Here is a 27,122-nt window from a genome sequence, read left to right as displayed (position 1 = left end):
GGATGATGCAGTGGAGCTACCATATGTATTCCATAGTAGGTACCTGATTGGGTAGACTCCATATGTCATTGAAAGGAATTTGATAGATAGGGTATGCAGGTAGTTCGACAAGATACTGTGGATACCATGGGGTTCAGGGATGTATGCATGGACAGTGAGGGATCAGTTGCATTTGGATCCACTATTTTCATATGATCAAGCAGTGACACAGCTGCAGGAGATGGTTCCCATGCCTTGGGACATATGGGCAGATGTAGAGGATGCAGGGATGGATGCAGAGTACACTGCATATTGGGGAGAGCATCCACTTTCACGATTGACGGATCAAGGGGAGCCGATAGATGAAAATGGTGGAGGAGATGGAGATGATAGTGGGGATGGTAGAGGTAGAGGCCAATGACGGAGGCGGGGCACAGTGGCAGAGAGGAGAGTGGCTCCAAGGAGAGAGGGCAAAGAGGAGAGACAGGATCAATAGGCTCATGTAGTGAGGGGTAGAGGTGGGTTGCCATTACAGGTGCCAGCAGCACAGGTTCCCAGACAGGTACAAGGATGGGGATAGGGATAGGAGAATCCACAGGAGCAACCACAGGGACAGGGTGAGGGGAGAGAGGAGGAGGATGAGCTATTATCCTTGAGGGAGATATGCCAGGGACAGGTAGATGAGATCTAGGATCTGGAGAGGGAGACAACTAGGCTTAGGAGATAGCTGAGGGACACTGAGCGGGAGAGGGATCAGGTTATTCAGTGCTATATAGAGGCTGAGACAACACTGAGGGCAGGGAGGCAGACAACAAAGGACACAAGGGCAGGATACGCCTATGTTATGCGGGCAGGGGAGGAGATAGCCTATTGGAGAGACCTGTATTATGGAATGGTACCACCAGATCAGTGGGCTAGGAGCTTCCAGAGACCATCACGGACTACGACAACCACTAGAGGGAGAGATAGGAGATAGGCATCTAGCGGTGGGGTCATGGGTCCTCCACCACCACTAGATAGAGGGGGTAGGAGAGATGATCCTAGTCTGGGTCCTTCCAGGGCTCAGACTTCGTCGAGGCCAGTTGGCTCCGAGGGAGGGAGTTCATCATAGCTTTAGAGGGCTCTCTATGTATCAGTTTTTGTACCATTTTTGTATGATGATGTAGACACCTTCGGGTGATTTTGTAGCCATATGTATTTTGACATCATTGTATCATGACACTTATGATTTTGATATATATATGAGATGATTCATCCTTGTGGCAACTATTTGCATGTGTACCTATGTGATGTGATGCTTATGATATGGATGCAAATATGTACATGGGGAAATGCAACATTTTTGTTCCTTTATGTTTTTAATACGTTATGCAAATGTGAGTGGGAATGTATGAAATGCAAATGAATATGATAATGCAAATAACTATTTACATGATGACAATGTAAAATGTGCTAACATGTGTTGTGTGTAGGATGTGATGCAATTGTGATATCTATATGTGTATGAAATTCTTAATATGTCATAGTGCAGGTGCAAACTACATGAGATGCAAATATTTTTGGTGTGTCATTATACTCAGTCATGTGATAGCAGGCTACACAGACTCAAGAAGGACTATGGAGTTCAATCAAGAAAGGGGGATGCAAGATAGAAGATATGGAAGTGAAAGAGCTTCGTGTGCGTTATCATCATTGAGCTTTATTATGGAAAATAGGTTATGACAATCAAGGTATATGTTTGACCTAGAAAGTCATTGTACCCATTTGCATGGAGATCAGATAGTTGTAAACAAGTAATGCCCCAGTTCACACTAGACTCACAATGTCCTCAAATCCTTGGACAAGTCATAGCATTACTAAGAGACAATCCACAGACAACAAAGAAAGATAGGTGATGATACCCCATCCTTGCCTTTCTAGTCAAAGACATCCTAGAGATAAAATCTCTAGTCAGAGAAATCCCGAAAAAGCTAAAAGACATGTTACCAAAAGATAAAATCAAAAGAAAACCAAGACTCGACACCAACATCTTCTGTAGTCCTCAAGTTTAGTGTCTCTTATCACTTGTATAAGTCTATTTGATTGTGGTCACAATGTTTACTTTCACAAAAGGATAGATAACACTGCACCATAATGTTGTTTGAGTCCATTGAAAGATTTGATTTGTTGAAGCCCTTTGTTGCTGCTACGTCTCATCTGAAACTGGCTGAATCCATGCAACTGATACTTTATTGCGGAGAAGATGAAACTTTATTGCAGATTGGCAATGCAAATGTTGCTTTATTATGGATTGTGTGTGGATAGACTACAAAAAATTGGAAGAAACTGTACTCCTCGAAACATGTGATTCTCTCAGTTCCACACCCATCACTAGACTTAAGATTTTCCTTAGCCATAGATAGGAGCTGATTTATTATGGATGGAAAGGAGTGAAAAGGGGAGGGATTATTATGAATGGCTAACCAATCTTAGGTAGATCAATAACAAGCCATGATGGGAATGGGTAAGTTTATTATGGATGAATAGGCTATGATTGTGTGCAAAGTGAAAGGATGAAACAAAATCTTGAAGGAGGGAGGAGCAATGTCTCTACAGATGGTGTCGGTGACCCGGTTTTCACCATGGTACTTGCCCAGGGTGCCACCAAAGTGGTTTTCACCGTTGGACAAATTTATTTCTCTTTACTTTTTTTTTTGATTTTTCAATTTTTTTTATTGCGCAAGGTGCCTATTTGCCAAGTTTTCACCAAGTAATGATTTTTTAATTTTTATGATTTTTTTTGTATTTTTTATATTTTTGGTTTTTTTTTGTTTGTATTTTTTAATTTTTTTTTTTGAATTAGGATATGCTGAAGAGCTATGTGTAAAACCGGTGAAGGTGCATGTTGTTGATAAGATCCTCCAAAGGTTCTCCCTCTGGGGTTGAGAGCTGATATGCACTGGATCCATATACTGCTGTGATGATGCAAGGACCAAGCCAATTTGGTTCAAATTTTCCCTTCTCTCTATCTTGCTGATTTTTAGGATTTTTTCTGAGAACTAAGTCACCTACCTCGAATGTGTGAGGCATTATCTTATGATTGTAGTTGCATTGTTCCTTGATTGAATGATGTGTAGCTCGAGTGACTGTCTTCCTTGATAAAGGAACTGAGATAGAATTACTAATGTGTGGATTGCATAGGCCCATATGCGTGTCACCTAAAGAAGTTTGAGCATCCCTGATAACAAAGTCCTTCAAGGAAGCTCCATTAAAGGTCCATGATGTATTGCTAGAAGGGGATGGATTTGTGGAACAAGTGGATGATGAATGAAGGCTTATGATTGCGAAAAGAAGTGAAAGTAGGATAGCATGATGGAGACTTAGGATCAACAAGTATATCTTTTAACTTGAAATTTTAGAACTTTTGCCCCTAGTTAGTTTGGTATTAGGGGAGATCATCTCTTGCTTTTTTTATTTCATAGGTTTTTATCCTTGACCTTGATTTTTGCAGAGTCCAATAGCTTTTGATTTTGATTTGGACTAAAAAACTTTTCTTTATTTTTGACTTTTAGATTTTTCTTTTCATTGCTTGATTTTCTATCCCAAATGAGTAAGGGATTTTGTAATTCTTGTTGATCCAAGTCTAGGAGAGGAGTGGAAATGGAATGAGTGGATGAAATGGTAAGGCTATATGAGTTCTCAAGAGGTCTTGCGATATATTCAAAAAATTCTTTGTTGGAACCACTCTTAGGACTATTGATATCAAGAGTTTCTTGCACCACTAGAGGATATTTGCATTTAGACTTAGTAGCCACAACACTAGGTGGTTCACACCCAATTCCTTGCAAATTGTTTATAGATTGTTCCTATCGACTAAATGTCTTAGGAGATAGTGGGAGTTGATCAACATGAAAGATGTGCTCACCACATCCCATGTCTTTAATCTTGAAATTTTCTTTGATCTCTGCTTATTTTGATGTAGAAGTTTTCAAGGATTCTGGATCAGTTGATGAAGGAAAAACCTCTCGATTGAGTGGGATTGTTATTGCTGATCCAGGTCATAGATTGTTGCAATATATGAATGGGTTAGGATCACCATTAACTACTTCAACTCCATTGTGAGGAAACTTAATGCTGGTATGTAGATGGGACTGCCCTCATCTCATGAATCCATGGGTGTCCTAGCAGTATTTTGTATGTGAGATCGAGGTCTAGGACTTGACAAATCACATCCTTTATAATTGGCTCAACTCTGAGAGGCAAGGTGACTATGCCTTTGGATGAATGCTCTTCGTCATCATATGCCTTGATGGTAAGTTTGTTTGTTGAATTCACAACTTTTTTAGAATATCCCAATTGTTTAATACTATTCAATGTACAAATGTTTAGACTTGCTCCTCCATCTATCAAGACTCGTTTTATTCAGTGTTTGTGTAGGAAGGCTTCAATGTGTAAAGGTGCATTATGTGATTGGCTTACAAATGCGTCTTCAGCTTTAGTGAATGTAAGGCAATGTGGAATGGAAAGGTATCCCACCATGGCTTGAAACTGGTCCACGTTCAGATCTATGGGGATAGAAGTGTCTCTCAAAGTTTTGTCAAGAATGGCCTTATGTGTGGGAGATATGCATAAAATATCTAGGATGGAGATAAGCATAGGTGTCTTCCTTAACTGTTCTACCATATCATACTCTGGCTTGGTTGCTGAGGAAGCGGTGTTTTTAGCCGAAGCACCTTGCAAAGTGAATTTACCTCGACGAGTTGTAACATTACATTCAGAGGTAGGTTCGGAAGAAGATCTAATGCCTTTTAGGACAACTTTAGGTCTTTGGGTAGAATTTTCAAGCGTTTTGTCCTTGATGATAATGGTAGAGACACAATTGTCCATTGAAATGTGATTGATAGTTGAATCATAGTTATAGGATGCTTTGGTATAGTTGGTCTGCTCATCTATGGCCTTGGATTTTCCCTTGTCATGTTTTGGGAATGGTTCTTTAAACATTTCATGTTCTTGATTGGATGAGTGTCCTTCGATCTCAATGTCTCCTCTATCAATAAGAGCTTTTATGATGTTTTTCAGTCGATGACAATTTCCTGTATTATGGCCCTTTCTCTTGTGATATTCACAATATTCATCATCATTCCACCAATTTGGTTTGACCTTTTGCTCATATGGTGGCATATCTGGAATTGTTATTATCTTGTTTGCCACTAGCTTCTTGAAAGTTGATTCAAGTGGTTCTCCCAATGGAGTGCATTTCCTTCATGGTTTTGAAGTTGTTTGAGTATTCACTTGAGTATTTGTAGAGCTTACTTCAAAAAAAAAGGATTTTGGGTCGTACTGTATTGGCATCAACAACACCATCATTGATTGTGTTCTTGTTTTTATTCCAAAATCTTGGCTTATCTTTTCCTTTAAAGTCCTCTTTGATTTCTTTGAATATTTTAATGATGCCTTGCTCAATTAGGACCTTCTCTGTTGCTAAGCCTTTTTCAATGACGTCCTTGAAGGTGGACAAACAAGCTTTTCTTAGATCATAACCAATTTCTCTATGGACATTCTGAGTGAACATCTCTACCATTTATTTTTGTGGAATTTCACAAGAGCATCTACTGGCTATATTTCTCCATCTTTGTAAAAATGATGAAAAAGACTCTCCATCCCTTTGTTTGGTGTTGCACAAAGTAGTGACTGATATGTCTGTCTCTATGTTGTATGAGAAACGTTGGATAAATGCCTCTACTAAATCACCCCATGACTTAATTCCAAGTGGGACCTGGGAGAACCATTCCATAACTTGATCACCTAAGCTTTGTGGGAATAATCTCATCAAATATGTCTCTTCTACTGCTACCTCAATGCAAGTTGTGAAAAACTATCTTATATGTGCCTTAGGATCCCCTTTTCCTCTATACTTATCAAACTTAGGCGTCACAAAGTGTGTAGGAAATGGAGGCATTGGAATGCTTTTGTCAAATGGATAGGAACATATGTCTCTCATTGTATAAACTGGCTTCGGTGTATTTATGTCCTCCATTTTCTTTTGTAAGTCCTTAATTTGCTGTTCCAAATTGTTCTTAGGTGGAGATCGACTTCTTGGACCATAACCCATGCCTGAACCATCGGGTGGAGGAGCATGTTACATATATGGATGGTATTGATCATACACATGTTCATATGGAGGAGGTCTATAGTGATGTTGCGTATAAGGACCACTTGGTATAGAGTCATGATGAGGAATGAAATATTTGTTTTATCCATGTATACCATACTCTACAGGCATTTCATGAGTTTGTTCTAATGTGTTGCCCCCAAATTTGACGTGGGGTTTCCTTGTGTCCAAATTTTAATCATGCCTTTGGATATCCAATTGCTTTGATGGTTGGTCCTTAGCATTGGTATGTGATTGAGTATATTTTTTTGCATAAGACTTCCATAATGGTCTGCAAAGGTGAGTATCATATTCTTCACCATGTGTATGTGGGACATTAGGTTTTTGAAACAAAGATGATGGTGATTTAGGCACCATATGTGGTCCTCTATTACCTCCACTATTAGGCCTCCTTTGATCCATGTTGAGGTGAGGTTGTTGCAAAGGTCAATTTTCCATTATTTGAGACATGTCAAAATCATGAGGAATCTTGGCTCCACTTTGTGCCATCACTTGTAAGAAATATTGTCTATCTCTCTTCATTATTTCCTCAACCAATTGATTAAAATGGGGATCCATGATGGAGTCTTCCACTTCTGTTGAATGTACAGAAAATTTGTCCATATTGTCATTGTGTGTATCATTGTTGTTTGTAGTGTCCATGTTCTCAATATTTGGAATGTTTCTATAGGCATCCATGTCAGATAATGTGGTATGATCAGAATTGAAAAAGACATCATTTTCATACTCATAGGCACTCATGTTTGCAGACTCTTGAGCCTCTTTAGCTTCTCTCCTAGATTTTTGGGAATGTGTTTCAACCATGAACTAGGTTTTGACCAAGATGTTTGAGACTAGGTGAAAATGGAAAGAGTATGGAAGACCAAGAGTTGGATGAAATGTAAATGAATCTGAGGTGTACTTGCAGTGTCCAAAGTGTAAGACCAAGTATGTATGTAGTAGAGTAGGTGTGACTTCCAAAGAGATGATAGTTTCTCTTGATGTGGTAAGTTGACCTTGACTCTAAGTAAGACCAAATAAGACCCAAAGGTGATAGACCTTGATGAGGAACCAATTAGCAAAATATTGTTGTATGTAGCGTGTTGACAAAGTAATATGAGGACAAGCAAGTGACCTTTTGACTCAAGTTTAGACAAATGTGAATGTAATGCAATATGTAAAGAAATGATGAACTTTGTGAGACCCAAAAATAGGCTGAATGCTAGATGAAAACCCAAAGAAATAACCTAGGAAGCTCAATGAGTCTGAAATAGTCTGCTCTTGTTTGTTGGGCTGTAAATTTTTCTAATTCTGAACACAAACATGCCTGTATACTTCACAAATGCGTTTAAATGACACAAACATGGTTGAACACTACACATACGCATTTTTTAGATTTTGTGAATGCAATTTTCTTTAGGATGACACATACACATTTTTGTACTTCACAGACGTGGTTAAATGATACAGACGTGTTTCTGCCAGACACAAACACATTTCTAGAAACTGAGTGCAATTTTTCCAATTTATAAAGTTGTTGTTGTGACCAAATCTGAATTTGTTTGACTATTTTTCATGACAAGAGGACACAATGCTGATGAGGACTCAATGTTTGCAAGTGTTTAGACTCAAAATGACTAAAATAAAGTGTGTTGTTTGATGTAAAAATGTTTTGCATACACTTGAAGACACAAAAGACACAATGTTTTGATGTTTGATCTTGAATGTTTGAATGTTTGAATGTTTAAAATAAGACAAGCACAATTCTTATGGCTATCCAGGACAATAGTTGTTGATTCCACATGGGGTTTCCCCCAAGGCTATGCTATTCAGAGTGGATACTTAGATGCTTGACCCCACTGGCTCCACCCTCAACACTCACTTCTTTGGGGCAACCAGGTATTACTCCCCATGAAAACTCCCCGTGGTGAACTTTTTATCTCTACTAAGAACCGTATGTGTGTGGATCACTCCAGAGGTCCAACCTCCTGCCTCAATAGCTAGAAGGATTTTGACTTTCTAAAACAATAAGGTGCTAGTAAGGGCATCCTCTCATGTGGCCATACATGCGGCACTTTTAGCTCTATAAATACAAAAGGCTCCCAGTCGGTAGGGGTTACACTCTACAAATGATCAAATAAATTTGATCAAATGGATTTATGGGGAGACATAGTGTCGGTATGAACTAATCAACACACATTACCCATGGCTTTCACCATGGATACAGTTATTTATAGTGGTTCGGAAGAGGTGGGTTTTCCTCACTACCACTTGGGTCATTCTCTCCTCACTAGTAGTCCTAATGACCACACAGGGAGACATGCCCTCTAGAGATTAAAAAAAGAGAGCCTTATTGCTCAAGACACAAAAGACACTGGTTCAATTTTAGTGCACCAATTGAAGTGTTTGATAACATATGAAAATAAGGCACACAAATGAAGATAAAAAAGCCTTGCCGAAATTCTGCAACAAAGATTTGTTAGTAGTTTTGCAATAATACCCCTTCTGCAAGCACACACATTAGGTAAATTTTAGATCCAAAAGACTTTGTGAAATAGGGGCCTTTGACAAGACAATTTGCTTCCAAGACAAGATGCACTGATTTTGTTAGCTAGATCACAAGATGTTAGCCTAAAATAAACTAGATCTAAAATCCAAATGATGAAATAAAGCCTCAAAACTGGTTCAAAAACTAAAAAATGCAAGATCTGAGACACAAACATGGTTGAACCTAACGCAGACACGACAAAAAATCACAAACGTGCCTAAATCCGTCACAGATGCGCCTAGGTAACACGGACACGACTCCCGAATATAGACACATCTGAAAGGTGCACAGAGGTGGCAAAAAATAGAGATGCAACCCTGCAATCTGCAAAGTAGGATAAAATGATGCCGAACACAAACATGATTACGAAGGTCATAGATGCGACAGAAAAACAAAAACGCAGTTCCAGAATGCGCAGATGCGGAAATGCCGAAAGTTTGTCGAAAATGTCAGATCTGCAACTTCAAAAACACAAAATCTGCAACAAGAGATGTTAAATAAAAAAGGGACAAGAGTCCCACCGGGCGTGCCAAAATGTTTATGGTAAAAATGGAAACAACAATATTGAAAGACTAAATGAATTCAACCACAAAACCCTAGCTTAACAACAACAAAGATCCACCATAACATATGGAGATTACCTAAGACAATGCAAATCAAATGAAATCACAAATATTATAGCATCACATGTCCAATAGGGTTTGGATCTCCATTCTTCATATCTCTATTGATCTTGCTTGATATATTTGCTCTCAGATTTTATATGTGCACAAGATCTCAACAAAGAATGGAAATGTGGTTGCAAGTAGGTTTGATCGCATATGAAAGTTCGAATGCTAGAAGGCTTGATTAGAATGATTGATTAGGGTTGATAATGAAGGAATCATCTCCTTATATAGAAGACACTATAAGAAATGGAGGGATAGTATTGAGAGGTATAAAAGATAAATGGTCAGCTAGGATTAGAGGGTAGGTAGAGGAAATAAGAAAATAATGAGAGGGTAGGTTTTGTAGGAATTAAGAGATGAATGACATGTGTCATGGGTAGAAAAGGTTAATGAATTTAATTAAATAAATAAATATTTATTTAATTAATAGAGGAAATGAGATCAATTAAATAAATAAAATATTTATTTAATTTAGAAAAGGATAATTTAAATAAATAAATGTATTTATTTAAATGAGAAATAAGGCTAGAAGAGGATAAATGAATGAATTAAATAAATAAAGATTTATTTAATTAATAGAAGAATTAGGCTAAATTAATTAAATAAATAAAGACATTTATTTAATCAGACAAGACAATATTAGGTGTGTACAGGAGGTATTACCTGGATCCTGTCCATTGGAATGGTTGGCATATCCTCTGGGACCACATACCCTTCCTGCTTTAGATACTCCATCCACCAGTTTGTATGAGGGGGGTCCTTGAAATGATTCTAGATTAGTAGAAACTCTGCATTCTTGCAGATAACAGGGGTTCTTCTCTCAAATAGTGCTTCATCCTTGACAACCAAAATTAGTCTTTTCTATATGTTTGTCCCCTTATCTCCATAATCCTCTGAATATGAGATCATAAGGGATTCATCCATACTACCTATTGCAGCCTCAAAGAGTCTCATAAATTCCCACTTAAATAAAGACCAACCTAACAAGATTACCTCACTCTTCCGAATTCATGCCCTTAATAGTATCGCCGAGAAAATGGCTGGGATCTTGTAGTTAACACGGTACATGAATTCATAGCTAAATAATTCTCCCCCCATAATCTCCCTTACAACTCTAATCGTGAAATCATCTACCTCATTCAACATTCTACACCAACATCTGAGTTTAATTTCACCTCTAAATGTCATAAGACGGTTATTGCTTGCAGAGAAAACCTTAATGTTTGATTCCATGGCTCCGAGCTTACTCACGCATACCGATTTTCACTAAGTTTTAACTACACGGTCCTTTCTTATATTAACGTTCAATCATTTGTTACTCGTGTAAACTTGGCCTCCATCCAGCTCAGAGGTCTGCCAATTAATAATTAGATCAAATTATGAAAATATGAGCAATGTGCCTCAAAAAATATCAGACCTCGAAATGAATATAAATGCTGCTTGAGCCTTTCCTTGGAATGATAACCTCCATCAATTACCTTATAATCAATTACATATACATCTATATATAACTTGTATATGTATATATATATTTGTATCTAGACACACACACATACACACATATTTATATATAGATATACATATAGATGTATATGTATATACACACACACATATATACATATACATCTATATGTATATATGTATATATAGATATAATATATATATATACATATACATATATGCATCTATCTTTGTATAATTATATGTATATATGTACACACAGACTCTCTCTCTCTCTCTCACACACACACACACACACACAAGTATACATATACATCTATATGTATATCTATATATAAGTGTCTATATATATATAATAATGCATATATATGCATATATTTTTGTATATATTTATATATATATGAATATATATATTTATATTTTTATATATCTAAGAAACTAGGAGATGAGAGAGAGTAGGAATATATAAAATTCTTCTATATATCTACATAATGAATATTTTCTCTTTACAGAAAAAATGGTCGGAGTGTAAATATGTCATAAACATAAGGTGATGAGAGATATAATCTCTATCCAAATTTCATGCCACCTATCTACTATCTCCTTATAGATCAAGGAGCGAAGGAGAAAGTATGATCTTTTCAATCTATGAGGCTACAAACATGATGTTACTATTAAACCTATGTAGATACCATCTACTCCCATACTAGCTAATTCATTAGACTTAAAATTACCCTTGCAAAAGATGTGATTAAATATGATATTCTTGAAGGCCTTGCCCAAGTTTAGAGCTCTGCTAAGTAGTGCATCTAACCTCCAATTTATAATGGATCCTTTTCTCATTGTATTGATTATAATGGTCGAAACCCCTTCAACAACCAAATTCTCCACTCCTGATGCCAAGCACATTTCAAGCCCTTCCACTAGCACCATGAATTCGGCCCTATTGTTAGTTTCAATTCCTAGTGGTTTATCTCTCAGTGCCACCTCGGCCCCATCTAAGTTGTGAAGACAACATCCAATGCCAACCTATCCTAGATTACCTTTGGAAGCTCCATCATAGTTTAACTTAAACCATCCATTCTTAGGTGGTTTCCAGATACAAGTTTCCCTATTTCCTTTACCTAGCTTAGTCCCTGGTACAATGTAAGGGGGAATCTTCAAGCCATTCCAGTGCCCCCTCATCTTTTCATCCCAGAAGGAAATATTTGCCTCCCCATGCTGACCCTTCATTACTCTATTATTCAAATTTTCAATAATGACAACTTCTATTTTATTAATAAGTTGTTCCCAACCCAACTTATGTCCTTTGAAGAGTCTCCTATTTCTTTCTTTCCAAAGTTCCTAGATGACAATAGATGGAGAAATGATCCAGACACCTCCATACAAACACTTAATGTTTCTTATAGGTCAGGCTTGAAGCATGTTCAGAATAGAGCTCGGTATTGCTGAACTCCACCCCAGTTTATTATGAAGCCAGTTGCAACATTGAAGTGAGAAATCATAGGATAATAATAAGTGATCCACATTTTCCTCCTCCTTCTCGTAAAGAGGGCATTTGCTTGGGCCTTCATAACCCCATTTTTTAAACAAGTCCACAGTAAGGACCCTATTCTATAGGGATAACCAAGAGAACATTCCTGCCTTTGGGAGGCAATTTTTATCCCAACATAACTTTAATGGAATGTCACATTTTGGTCTTAGCTGTTTTCCAACAAGGAGTTTATAGCCCTCCTTGGTGTTATAGCTTCCAAATTTGGAGCCATCCCACACTAGTTTATCATGGCTAAGCTGAAAAGATATGTATCTCGATTCTAGGAGTTGAATCAACCCCTCTTTCTCTCTAGTCAAAATATCTATGTTATCCAAAGATTTCCATCTCCACTTATTGGTTATGCTTCCATCTTATACTTTAATATAATTTCTGACATGTTTTCCCCATCTATCTTCCAAGAGGGTTTGTGCATATTTGAAATTAGCCAACTTGTTGATTACTGGATAACCACCCCATGAGTCTGACTAGAACAAGGCTTGGTCACCCTCTCCTAGATTCCATGTGAGTTTTTCCAAAATAATGCTTCTGCAGTCAAGCATGAAGTTCCAAATGTGTGACCCTCTTGGTGGGTTAATAATTCTAAAGATCCTCACAAGGTTGATGCTATTCAAATATTTATGATAAAGGATTCTGGCCCATTTAAGGTGGGGGAATTTATGGATTTTCCAAACTAATTTCTCTCCTAAGGTCTTACTCTGATCCCTCATGTTCTTAATTCCAACCCCACCAATCTCCTTAGGCTTGCAAACTTTATCCCAAGCCAGTAATGCAAATTTATTTTTATCTCTCGACCCTTGCGAGAAGAAATTTCTTAGGATTTTGTTTAGCTCCTCCTTTCTAACTATCGGGAGGTCAATACAAGACAATTGATAAATTGGCATGGAAGAGAGAACTGATTTTATCATGGTAGCTCTGCCCGCCGAGGAGAGCCATTTTCCTTTCCAGGATTCCACTTTGGATTTTATTTTATTGACAATATGTTCCCAAAGTTTAGAAGATCTACAACCTTTAGCTAAGGGTAAGCCAAGGTATTTTTATGGTAATTTCGCTACCCTAAAATTTAAAATATTACGGATTGCATATTCCTCATTTTTATCAGTGTTAAAAAAGAAGATTTTGGATTTTTCAGTATTAATTTTCTGCCTTGAAGCTTTAGCATAGGAATAAAGAATTAACTTGAATGAGTGTGCCTCATGTCTCTTTTCTAGGCCATATAGCATAGTATCATCAAAAAAATGATGATGAGTGATGGGAGCCCCCCTGGTTATTCTAATTCCTACTAGGGACTCCCTATCTCTAGCTCTAGAAATTGACCTACCCAGAGATTCTGCCATAATGATAAATAGAAAGGGAGAAATAGGACTCCCCTACCTCAATCCCATAGAAATACCATAGAAGCCCTTAGGGGAACTATTTACCAGGATGGACATTCTAGGAGAGGAGATGCATTCATAAATGAGGTTAATCCATGATTTAGCAAAACCGAAGGCTTCCAAACATTTACAAAGGAAATTCTAATCCACTTTATCATAAGCTTTCTTAATATCCAACTTAATAAGCATACTCGATTCCTTGTTTTGTTGGATGGAATGAATGGCCTCTTGGGAAATGATAATACCAAAAAAAATAGACCTACCTGGGACAAAACCAATTTTATCTTCACTTATAAGGAGAGGGAGCAATTTTTGCAGTCTATTGGCAATAGTTTTGGAGAGCAGTTTGTAGATAGTATTGCATAGAGACATTGGTCTAAAATCATCAAAGTTGTCTACCTTATCGTTCTTAGGAATAAGGGTGATAAAAGTGTTATTGATTTCCTCGAGCACCTTACCCGATTTTCTGACTCCCTCCAGTGCCCTTTTTACATCATCCCTAATAAAATGCCAGCACTTTTGAATAAAGGCAGTTGGGAAGCCATTAGGCCCATAAGCCTTGTCAGGGTTCATCTGCCTTAGGGATATTTCCACTTCTTCTTTGGTGAAACTGGCACCTAGACTCTTGTTCTGAATGCCAGTGATAATTTTTGGGATGTTGGCCAGGATAGCATCTCAGGAGCTTAGGATAGAGCCTTCCTAGTTATTTAGGATATTCTCAAAATACTTGTCTGCCTCTGCTGCAATTAGGTTAGGGTCTTCAGTATAATGACCATCACTCATTCTAATTTTAGTTATTCTATTAACTGACCTCTGCTGTTTAGTGCTATTGTGAAAAAACTTAGAATTCCTATCTCCATCACTTAACCATAACTCTCTAGACTTTTGGCACTAAAAAACTTCCTCCTTAGCCAGTATATCCTCATAATTAACTACTAACCTTTTTTCTTCCACAAAAAGAGTCTGATCCATCCCATTATCCATAATTATCCTATTGAGCGCACTGAGCTCACCCTCTAGTCTAGCTTTTGTTTCAAAAATGTTACCAAAGTGCTTTTTATTCCACCTTAGTAGGTTATTCTTAACCACCTTCATCTTGCTAAAAACATAAAAAAGTATGGACCCTATGGTTTTTGACTCTTTCCACCATTGCTCAATCAGTCCCAAGATCTTGTCATCTTTTTGCCACATCAATTCAAATTTAAAAGGATACCTTCTAGGTTTGCATTCCTCTGTAATTGATAACTGAATGGGATAATGATCAGAGCCAGAGATAGGAAGGACTTCTGCATCTAGTGAATTAGGGAAGTCGATCAGGCTTCTCCAGATTAAAAACCTATCCAATTTTTCTACTATGAAGCTAAAGCCTAACCTTTTATTGTTCTAGGCATAAGTTTCCTTCGCTATCTTGATCTCCATAAGACTAGTTCTATGTACCCAATCACTAAAATCCTTCTCTGATTGCGACCTTGTTCTAATTCCTCCCCATTTCTCTTTTGGGTCCAAAATGGCATTAAAGTCTCCCCCAATGATACAGGTCTGGTTAGGAATTGTTTTTAGAAATAGATCCAGGTCCCTCCACATCCTTCTCTTATCCTTATTTTGTGTTGGGCCATATACATTTATAAGCATGAAATGACAGTTGTTTTTGATACTTTTAACCCAACCACCCATCTAATGTTCCTGGCTATTAACCATCTCAAAGGAGACCATTCTAGGATCCCAAATTATAGCGAAGCCTCCAGAGGCTCCAATAGCCGGATGTCCTACCATATTCCTAATGCCTAATTTTTTCTTAAAGATCTCAATATCATTTGAGTTAAGTTTAGTTTCCTGTATCAAAACTATCTCAGAGCTAGTAGATGTATTGCAACATTTTATGATCCATTGCTTGTTAGGGGCATTCATACCCCTAACATTCCATGAGATGATTTTCATGGCTCCTTGGGAAGGTACTTCCCCTTCCCTGTATCAAACATAGAAGTTAATTTTACCTAGCCTTTTGTAGACCCATCCAGATTTCTCCATTCTGATAGAGATTTCCTGCCTCTTCTTTTAAATTGTTTTGCACAATCTGGGGTTTCCATGCCCCACTCATTCTGATCAATCCCCAATACTTCCATCCTAAATTCCCTGACCTCTCCATCTTCATTTCCCAACCCCTCCCCTGGCTAACCCTAATTTCTTGCCTCCCCTACCACATCTTTTAATTCCATAATTTCCATAATTAAGGCTTGTTTCTAGAGTGCCAATTCATCTTCATCGACAATTTCTTCTATAAATCTATCCATAAGATCATTAATGACTTATTACAGGCTTGGTTGATTGAATCCTACTTCCTCTCTCCAATTGACACATCCTTGCCACATGGTGACATGTTATCTCTACCCTCCAACATCTCAGGATGCCCATTTACTGACTCGTCAGCACAAGCCACCCTTTTAGTGATATTGATTATCTCTACAGCTATCATGGGGTTCTCAGGAAAGGGCTCCTGACTCCCACCATCCATTTTCTTCGTCTCTAACCCTTTACTAAGACCACTCAAAATCTCCCCTTCAATTCTTCCCAACTCATGATTATGTTCATCCTTATGAGATGAAGGTGGTGATATATTATCATGCAAAGGATTTACCAAACTTGGCTGGGCAAATCCATGCAAAGGACAATTCCCATCATAAATTACAGTCTCATTATTTTCTAGGGGCTTCTCAAGTGCTAGTGGGGAAGCAAAGAGAAGTTCCTTATCTGACACACATTCCCCTTCTTCAATCTCAGAAGAAGGGTTTGGGACAAAGGCATCCTTAATCCACCCGGACGGACACCCAATGCCCTCAGAGCCCTCTCGCCTTATGGTTGAATTAGCTAAATTCAGGTTCTTTGTTAGCAAGGGTTTGGGAGTTTTAATTTTCTTTCTTACAAGAGAGGACGGTGATAAATTAAAGGCTAAGTGATTTGATACCAGACCATTGTAAAGTTCAATTTCTAAATAGTATTTACAATTAGCAATTGTGACGATTATTGTCTTAAGCTGAGGTATTTAGGAGTCCAAATTGATAAACATTTTAATATCTGAAGAACGACATCAGTTCCTCTCAAGGCCAATAAAACCCCCAAGACAATCACCGATATTAAACAGGATTTGGACATGCATAAGTTCTACTGGGATGTATTTAAATCTAACGCATTTTGAAATTTTCTGAAACTTATACGTGCTAGGGTAAAAGTTTGGCTGCCAATCTATGAAATTAAAATTATAGCTATGATAAAATACAAATTTACTAGTTAACAACTCCATTTTTAATGTTTGCCTTGTACAATCGATAAACAAAAAGTCATTAGGGAGGATGGTAATACTTACCTGACCCGCATAAGTCTCTTCCAACCAATGGGCAATGGATTCCACCGATTGACCTTTCTCACTCCATTTAGCAAACAAACCATAGTTTCTGCAATGTTCCCTCAAACCCTTGGCAAATTTTTCTTCAAAGACATATAGGAAATCATCTTGCCATTTAGGGTTTGCAGTTTCTGGTTTGTTTGGCTTATTCCGAATAAAGGTACCATTCCTTGATCTTGTTTGAGGCAAACGATGAAGGGCGATGATGCACCGAGGATAGGGGGTCATCTCCCAGCCAGGGGGATCATATTGGCACTTGTAGAAAAACTCGGTGTGAATGAGGATATGGGGGAAATCCACACCTTCTCTCCAATATTTTTGTGGTTAAAATTACCAGAGAACCTGCCCTGAGTCTCATCGATTTGAGCCCGCAATAGCCTACAGGATATCCTTCTTAAGACATCATGCTAGTCATTCGAATTGTGACCATTGGATATATTTTTTAGGTACTATTTTTGAGGCTGCCGCTCCCTTCCATGGTAAACCAAAGCAGGGTAAGCAACAGGTTTTATACTTGTAGCAAGGGGAGGATGACGACCCAAAATTCCAAATTTGTTCTTCTAAAACCTATAGGCAGGAGAACTCGCTATAGGGTTTTGCAATGTTTTTTGCTTTACTACCAAATTTCGCTTCTTGCGAGCCATGATTTTTTTTTATCTTGATTACAATAGAATATAAATTTTATTAGTTTACATCATTTTAAAATTAAAAACATATATTTCACTTTCTATTGATTTAATATAAAAAGTTGAATCAACATTGACCATTTCCTTTATAAAAGTGTGACACAACTTTGTACTTTTAACCTGATGGGATCCTAATTATTTGGGGGCTTGGTATTTCTGGTCTCTTTAATATAATGGTGAAAGTATTTTGATGTTATCTTGTACTTTATTGAGAGTATGAATGTGAGGTCATACTCTCACTAAAGTGGGGGCTAAATGTAGTGTCATAAACTGTATCCCCATACAATTTCTTACTAATTTGGGGTTCACTTTGGTGTTTCTCCTTTATTTCCCTTGATTATGCTTGAATCTACTCAAATAGTGCCAAAATTTGAGGTCTCAATACCCTATCTCTACTTTTTGACTTAGTTCCAACCTAGGAAAACTAGACTTAGGCAGCTAGTGCCCTAGTCTAGCCAAAAGGGGCCCAAATTTGAACCCTCTTAAGGTCTAAAAATGTTGAGCTATAAAATTCTCCTGATGTTAGCCTTTGAAATTTTTAATGCGTTTCATGAGGTTGAGTATAAAATAAAGTCTTATCCCCTCATTTGACATATCTCTAATCAAAGAATTCAACTCACATCAACCAATTCAATTGAGAAAGAACTCAAGCATTCTTAAGGCAATGAAGGAGAGGTCGAGTATTGATATTTTCAAGCATTCAAGATGGCACTCTGTTGGCATTGTGATTGTCATTGATATTAACCGGTATAAGAGATGTTTGTGCAGTACTGTTATTATTGCATACTTAATGAGAAGTCTTTTATATTCACCAGTAAGTGAGGAAATGAAAAACCTTTGGAGTCACTGGTACAAAAGTTAGTGTTGACTTGTGCAAGGATTGCATATTGGTAAGTGATATGCTAGTGGTGCATTGTTTTCAACTGACAAGTGAGTTAGTGTAGAAGTGTCAATCAACAAAGTTGGTATGCTGAAGGATGTTTGGATAAGAAATAATAGGACTCCCCACTAGATAAAGAAGCAGTCACCATAAGAAGTAGTTGACATGATGATGCAATCACCAGAGTTGAGTTAGACTGAAGTTTAGTAGTCTTATGCATGATCGGAGTTCTCTGGACAGACAAGTGATTAGTGATAGGTGGCAGAAGATAATAGAGTTACGCTGGTGAACCAGTGATATAGGCTGAAGGATGATATCCACCGGGAATCTCAAAGCAGTGACTGGTAAGCTGGATGCGATGAACAAAGGTGAGTCAGTCATGGTGAGATGTCATCAAACAAACAAATAGTGAAGTCTACAACAGTTAACAACTAGTTAAGGTGAGATTTGTTCGGATTTTTGGTTCGCATTAAAAAGACAGAACACGACCCAGAGGTTGGTGAAATTATGAATTGCAGAGGTAGTCAAGGATGAGTTGCTGGCAAGATTGATGGAGAGCACGTAGAGAGAGTGTGGGAAGATTTGGAGAGATTTGAATTTCAAATCTACCGAGTGTTAGGTGTAAACTGATTGAGGAATCAATGGGTATGTGTTGGTGAAATATGGTATAAAGGATTTTGGCAAAAACCAAAATGATTGATCGAAAAATTTGTAAAGTGCAAATCCTGTGAGAGGTGATCGAAAGTGCAGAGTGAAGAGTGAGGGAGTGGTAAGTGATTTAGCAGAGCAGAGTATGTGTGAAGTAGACTGACAGAGTGCAGAGCCGAGGGTATGGGTAGAGGACCAACAGAGTGCAGAGCCGAGGGTATGAGTAGAGAACCAGTGTACTGTAGAGTAGACACAACCAATGTAGACATAGCATGAGATTCATTGTGATTTAATCAAGCTATCAGTAGCTATTCTAGAAGATCAACTTCATGTTGCTTTCTAACCATCGTAACTCAAAATCCCTTAACTGAGTGGACTTGAACAGGTCTTTTTGTAAAATCCCTTAACTGGGTGACATCTTAATTGATGATCCCAAGTCCTTTAACAAGGCTACCTCTAATAGGGTGAAGGCACTAACATTCCTTAAAGAAAATTCCTTAACCAGTTGGCACCTAACAATGTCTTTGTAATCTCCTAATAGGGATGGCTCCTTATAGGGCGTGTTTCAGAAGAGTACAAATTTTGTGAGCATCAACTCACACCGTGGTTTTCTCCCATTTGGGTTTCCATGAGATAATTATTGGTGTTATTGTGTATCTTTTCATGCATGCATGTTCTCTTGCAATAACTATTTGTATTGATGAATATTAAGTTAGTGTAGACTTGAGTAAAAGGTTTTTAATTTTGTATAACCGGTACGTAATTGATTCACCCCCCCCTCTCAGTCATTAGTAGGGACTTGTTAGGCCCAATATGGAAAGCTAATGTACTGAGAGGGGAGGGGTGAATCAGTACTTCAAATCCTTTTATCAACAATATCTTTACTATTATGCATAAACCAAAAACTGCTATAACATAACATAAAGCTAAAATAAATAACAATCATACATGATTCACTCCATAACACATATATTTTGGTTATGCAGAAACTCTTGGTTAGAGAGAAAAACTGCGGTGGGGATGGCACCCCCAACTTCACTACTGCAATAATAAAGAGTGCTCGGTTAAAGCTACATATTTAGCTATTTCTGATAGCTTACCTTGTTAGGAGTAACAAGATCTGTTAGATCTACCTTGCTAAAGGATTTTACAACACTTTAGATAAATGCTGCACTTGGTTAGAGGATTTACAATTTATAGACTTGATTAGAGTCTTTTACCCTGTTAAAGGTTTCTCTTACAACTTCAAAATATTACAATAAGATTTTACAAATATCTGCAACTTTACATCTGAAATGCTGTAACAGATTCTATGTGCTCAAAATAAGATTACCTTGCCTATATCATACCTCGGTAACTCATAAAGTAACTTGGTAAACCCTTCTGTTTACTCTGTTCTTTGACTGTTCTCTGATAACCTTCTCGGTGACCTCTGTGTCTCTGTAACAGTCATAATACTCTGTGATTTCTCATGTATCACATAAGTCTTGCTTCATACACATATGCACACACATTTATCTCATTCACATATATCTCTAACCCTAAATTCATGCTATATAAATAGACTTCTCATGTCGGTGATCTGATTCATTGCTTCAATCTTACAAACATGATTTCTCGAATGAATAACCATGCAAAATATTTAATTGGTTAGATGACCTCAAAATTATACAAAATCTATATGTGCAATTTCCAATGTGATAACGGTTCTATGTGCCTCAATCTTGTAACACGTTTTCATATGTGTGTCCAGGTTCAATGAATCTGGTAACACGTTTCACTCGGTGTATATCAACTCAGTGTATTATCTTTACTGCTCGATAGACTTGACATAACACTCGGTAGATAGCTTGGTGTATACTGGGCTTTGTGACTGTTTTCCTTCTGTAACCGACTTGACTGTTCATACGGACTAAATATTTCGGTAGTGGTAACCGACTAGAGTATACAGAATGACTTTGTATATAAAACTAATGGAAATTTGATAAGTAGTAACAATCTCCCCTTTTGACATTAGTTGAGATGTTTGACAAAACTACTTTCAAAGTCATTACTCAAAAATTTGTATACTATATAAAATTTGACTAAACATACAGTATATACATTAGTCAATGAAATAGTATAATCAAATATACTTCCCTTATCAATATGCTGTACAAAACTCTGATTATGTGTGCTCAGTGATCAATACTCTGTAATTGTAGTTCTTTCCTTTGTTCACTGCTCGGTTCACTGCTCTTGGATACTCTGCTTATTCTGCTCATTCGGCTCAGTATACTCCCCTTGTATACTACACTCTGGTTGTTTGATACTTTGAATACTATACACTCCCCCTGTGTACTTTGATGCTATATATACTTTGATGATATACTCCCCCTTTTTGACAAACATCAAAATTTAGTTACCATTTGGAGGTGGCAACTGATCAAAAATGGATTTGTACTTTGTCTTGGCTTCGGTGAGAGTGATAGAGAGTGCATCCTTTACACTATCCATTAAAGAATTCCGTGCATTAATATCAACCAATAATGAAATTAAGCCATGTAAAGTGCTTCCCTCTTGTGTAGTAGAGAGGTAAGTGGCTCGGTTTAGTTATTCTTGAATGGATGATAGATGAGGAAGGAATAATGTTTGAAGTGTCATTATGTCCATCCTGATCTTGTGTTCTTCATTCCTCAGTTCCAATTGTTGAGCCATGAGCTGTTGTAGCTTAGTATAAAAATTCTGAACTGAATTGGGCTCAAGGGTCAACTTATTTGAGAGATCGGTGATCTCTTTCTCAATTGCTTCTATTTTATTCTTAATGTCCTTAAGGAATAAAGAAAATGTGCAGAGTTTCTGAAATAATGAAAGAATGTGCTTGAGTTGAGGGGACAACTCAACAATAAATTTGACAAGTTTTACCTTGCCAACAACAATGGATTTCTATACTTCCTCTATCATTTTAGCAGTTAGCTCCTTGTCTTTTAGTTTGCTCAAGTATTCGGATGCATCTACTCCAGATGTCTCAATCTGATTTAGGAGTTCATCTAATTGAATATGGATGGCTGCATCGATTGATACTGTAGCTGAAGGTAGCATATCTGATAGTAAGGTCTTTACCTTCTGAAGTACTTTATTCTTCTTTTGTATGGCCAGTTGCTTCTCCTGTTCAGCCTTTGCTTTGCATAGTTCACCGAATTCAGTGAGTGCTTACCCTTTCAATTTGGAGATGTCTACATTGGGCAACACTATCGGTTTTGATAAATCAATTTTGAAACTATGATTTTTCAAATTCTTTTCTTTACCTTTCACTGAGTGAACCACTACAAAAGCTTGAAAGGCTTGAGGACCCTCGGTAGGTTGCTTGGTAGAGACAACACTTTGGTCAGTTTCTTTGGCCTCGGTAGTGTCCTTCGGTGTCTCGGTGCTTGGTGTCTCAGCTGTAACATTTTCCATGCTAGAAGGTGCTTGAGAGGTTTGTTCTTGTGAAGTACCTTCTGCTGTAGACTTTTGACCTTCGGTGCCTGCACCTGCATCTTGAGGAGCTTCGGTTGTAGCAGGTTGATTGATCGATGGGTAAGGCTAAACTTGTTCCAAAACAGATTCACTGGAGACAAGTTTTGCATAAGCATTGCCTTCTATCATTTCTTGTTCAGGTGCCTTTGCATCCATGATATCTTCATCTATTTGAATGGTGTTAGCAGGGTCTTGCTTGGTGACATCAGGGTCTTGGTCGGTGACATCGACTATTTCCACTATAGATTGTTCACCAGCATTCTTTCTTCAAAAGATGTCCTTCCATTGCTCTTTTGTTTCCTTCTCCACGTCTATATACAGGCCATTCATTAATTTCAAGGCCTTTTGTTTTACTGTAAATTGTGTTTGGCTGTTTGTCAAATGTTCTTTTATTTCATCAACCGACATATCAGGAAAGAGATGCACCGGACTTCTTTCTTTGATTTGTTTCTCCAAGTCTAGGGCATATTGCCATCTGGTTTCAATATGTGCATATAATTCCTTAGGAATAGAATTACATACTTCTAATGGGACCACTCAGAATTTTAGAAGTGTGCAAATGACAACTTCTTCAATTTGCCTCTTTTCATCAGTATATCTAGATTCATATTTGACAAATCTAAATCCACCAAATCCACCACATTCCTTCAGATTATTACAAAAATTTTCTACACTATGTACATCTACCTTCTTGCTTTTCACAATCTGAAATTTACTTGCATCTTTAGATTCGGTATCACTTGACTCTTTTGGGAAAATGAGTCTCCGATTAGATTTCTTGTAAGTTCTAGTTACCTTAGGAATGACAACAATCTTTTGTTTCTTACTCGGTGATGCAGTAGATGCCCTTGTGTTAGGTCTCTTTGTTGGTAGGACCATTGGAGTGTCCTATTTCTTTCTCTTCAATAGTTTTCCCTTAGGCAATTTGGTGCTAAGTGTTATGGCTGCTTCTTGGGCTTCTATCTCCTCTTTGGTGATGGCTAGAACGCCTTTGATATGTGTGGAGGAAGACTCTTCTCCAAATTTCTCAGTTAATGCCTTAATCATCTTTGATGCCTTCCTTGTAGCTTTGGGTACTACAATGCTCATCTTTAATTTTTCTTTCACCTCTTCATAGGTTCCATACCTCAACTCAGTAGCATGCCTTGGTAGTGTCAGAAATGCATCAATTTGCTATTGTGTGATATCAAAATCAATCTCGTAACCCATAGGTGACAAAGATTGAGTCCTTGGTTCCACAACATTCACATAACAGTAATCGATGTCAACCTCAAAACATATTTCATCTTTGTATTTTTCTACCAGCTGTGGTGGAATCCGGTACCTGTTATGCATTTTCTCTTGGAACTTGCTGAAGTAATCATCCATTATATCATTAAAGTTATCACCTAACTTCTTGATGAAGTCATTGATCTGACGGGTGATTGGTCGGTGTAGTTCCCAAACAACTTTACCGACTGTTGGAAAAAACTTCTCAAAGTAGAAAAACATACATACAAGTAGTGATCCAAATTTTAGAGTATTTGCTGAGTTCATCTTCTTTGGCTTCCTGATTGTGTTCAGATTTTCAAACAAGTTCTTCAACAATACTTCACACAAGTAAATTTTCATGCCTTTCTTAACAATTTTGTATGCTAAGTCCACTGCTGCATAGGGTACACTATTTTCCCTTACTGATTGGAAGAAACAATAACCAATTACTCTAATGGCAAATTTGAGTTCAGGATCAGTGACATTGTTCAACTTCAGACCTCTGCAATCAGATTCTACTCCAGTCAAATTGATAAATTCCTTCTGTGATATCATTTTCTGTGCTCGGGCATGATCATAGATAGGATAACCAGTGATCAGATGAATGATTTCTTTAGTGATCTTAAACAGTTGCTCTTGTAGCCACATGAAATCATCATGCACTCGACTTATTACAAACTTGACCCACTGGGGTTTGAACACATGGGGATAGGTTAGGGCTTCAGTCAATCCCTTGATTTTGATATGCTCATACTTGCTATCCATTTTACCATATATGCACAATTCATCATATACATCTTTGGTCTCAACATGACCAAGTTCTTCAACACGGTATTTTGTGAAGAATCTCACATCCTCGACTAACAAGACTTGATCTAGGATGAGTGAAAAGGTAGTTTTGTCATCCGGTTTAGATGCAATTTTGGGAGTCAAAGAGTATTTTAGTGAGGGCTTCTCTACATTCTTGACAACAATGGGGTCTTGGATCTTAGGTGCCATTTTGATTTCAGATAAAAATTGACACAGGAACCTTAGGGTTTGAGAAGTTAACAAATGATAGACGCTTCACACTCAGCAGAGAATAACAACTTAATGAGTTCTGTAAACCAGCTTAGCAATGCGATGAGATTCGATGTAAATACCTTAGATTTTTCTTTGGAGATGGTTTGATCGCCTTGATTTGCTTTGCTCTGCTTCTTGTAAACTTGGTGAATAAAAATGACCGCGAAAAACCTATAAGTACTCAAAAAATACCTTATCGGGCTCCGTGCAAGTTAGGTCAAAGACATTAAATGTACTTGGTTCACTTAACTTTCTTTCCCTTTTTGTGCTTTAATCGAGTAACCAAATTTCCTTCATATACTGACTTGATAGGCTTCCTGAATTCATCGACTTGACCAATTTCCTGTAAAGTGCTCCAAAAGACTTTGACAGAATTTCAAACTTACTACTACATCTTACTATGTAGATTTTGAATTTAAGTACATACTAAAATAGGAACTGTTTAAGATTTAACCTTGTGAGAATGCAGTCCCTTCATACCTTTACCGATTAATTTGGAGTGGGAGCACCTAACTCGATAGGTAAGGTGCTTTCTTTATTTGACACAATTTCCTTCTTTCTCCAAATCATCTTTAATTTCTCTTTTATTTCCTCAGTGTCTTCTCTAGGTTGATCTCTGCAATCTCCAACCAAGTGTCCAACTTTGTGACAATGAAAACATGCCATACCAAGATTTCTCCATGATCTTCGGTGATTCATTCCAAACCTTATAAAGCAGTTGGCACTTATATGTCCATATCTTCCACAACATTCACACCATATCCTTGTATTGTAATCCCATGGTACTACAAAATATTGTCGGTAAGGATCTGTGTGAGTTGGGTAGCCTCTAGTATTTGCTCGGTGTGTAGACCACATGTGGTTCTTTTGCTTAAACCAACACTTCTCGATACTATGTCCATATCTATTGCAGTTTTTACAAAATCCTTTGAATTTTGCCTTTTGATAATTATTAACAGACTTTGTCCTACATTGATTAGATGTGTGACCATATTTATTGCAATTGTAACAATAACCATTGGTCTTAGTGGCATTCGGTTGCTTACCTTTTCTGGTTTGACACATGTTGGCAGTATGACCTTGATTTCCACAGTAGTAGCAAATAGGCTTCTTTCTTTTGATGTTCTTCTTGATTCCAGCTTGCTTTGATGATTCTCCTTTCTCGGTAGTGCAGATTCCCTTCTCGGTAGAGTCTTTTCCTTTGTAACCAAGTCCTCCTTCTTTGTAGGGTCATGTTGTGTTCAGTTGCTCATCCAACATCTTTGATGCTTCATAACTCTTCTTTAGTGTTTCCTTGGATTTCTTCTCTATTTCAAGTTCATTGCTCAACCTTGATACTTCAAGTTTCAATGCTTGATTCTCATCATCTTTCAGATTTGCTTCATGATGTGCATAACCTAGTTGATCTGTCATATTTTGTTGAATCCCGATCAACCTTATGATTTCATCATCCTTATCAGATACTAAAGCTTCAAGTTGTTGTTTCTCTCTTTCTAGATCTCTTACTTTGTCCTCGGATGTCCTCAATGCATCAATATTTTCAGTCATCTGTGTATTGAAATATTCATGCTCTCTTTTCATTGCTCTTAGTTGATCAACCAGTGCTTTGTTCTCTTCTTTCAATTGTCCAATCATTTCTTCAGTCTCTTCAGACATACTATTCTCAGATGATGTCTCAATTTGTTCCACTAACTCTTGAGAGTCTTGCAAATCATCAGATAATCTTCTTCTCACTTTCAGAGATTTTTACATTTGCCTTTGCATGTCTGCAATCACTTGATTAGCATGATCCAATTCTTCTTGCAGATACACAATCCTCCGAGATTGTTTGTAGCCTTCCATTGATAAGATATTTCTCTTTAGGCAGTTAAACCCTTTTCCAAGATTCAAGCTCTGATACCAATTGTTAGGCCCAATATGGAAAGCTAATGTACTGAGAGGGGAGGGGTGAATCAGTACTTCAAATCCTTTTATCAGCAATAT

This window comes from Cryptomeria japonica, chromosome 3 (genome assembly GCF_030272615.1).
Source record: "Cryptomeria japonica chromosome 3, Sugi_1.0, whole genome shotgun sequence".
Classification (NCBI taxonomy): Eukaryota; Viridiplantae; Streptophyta; class Pinopsida; order Cupressales; family Cupressaceae; genus Cryptomeria; species Cryptomeria japonica.
Note: the sequence above shows the minus strand (reverse complement) of the source record.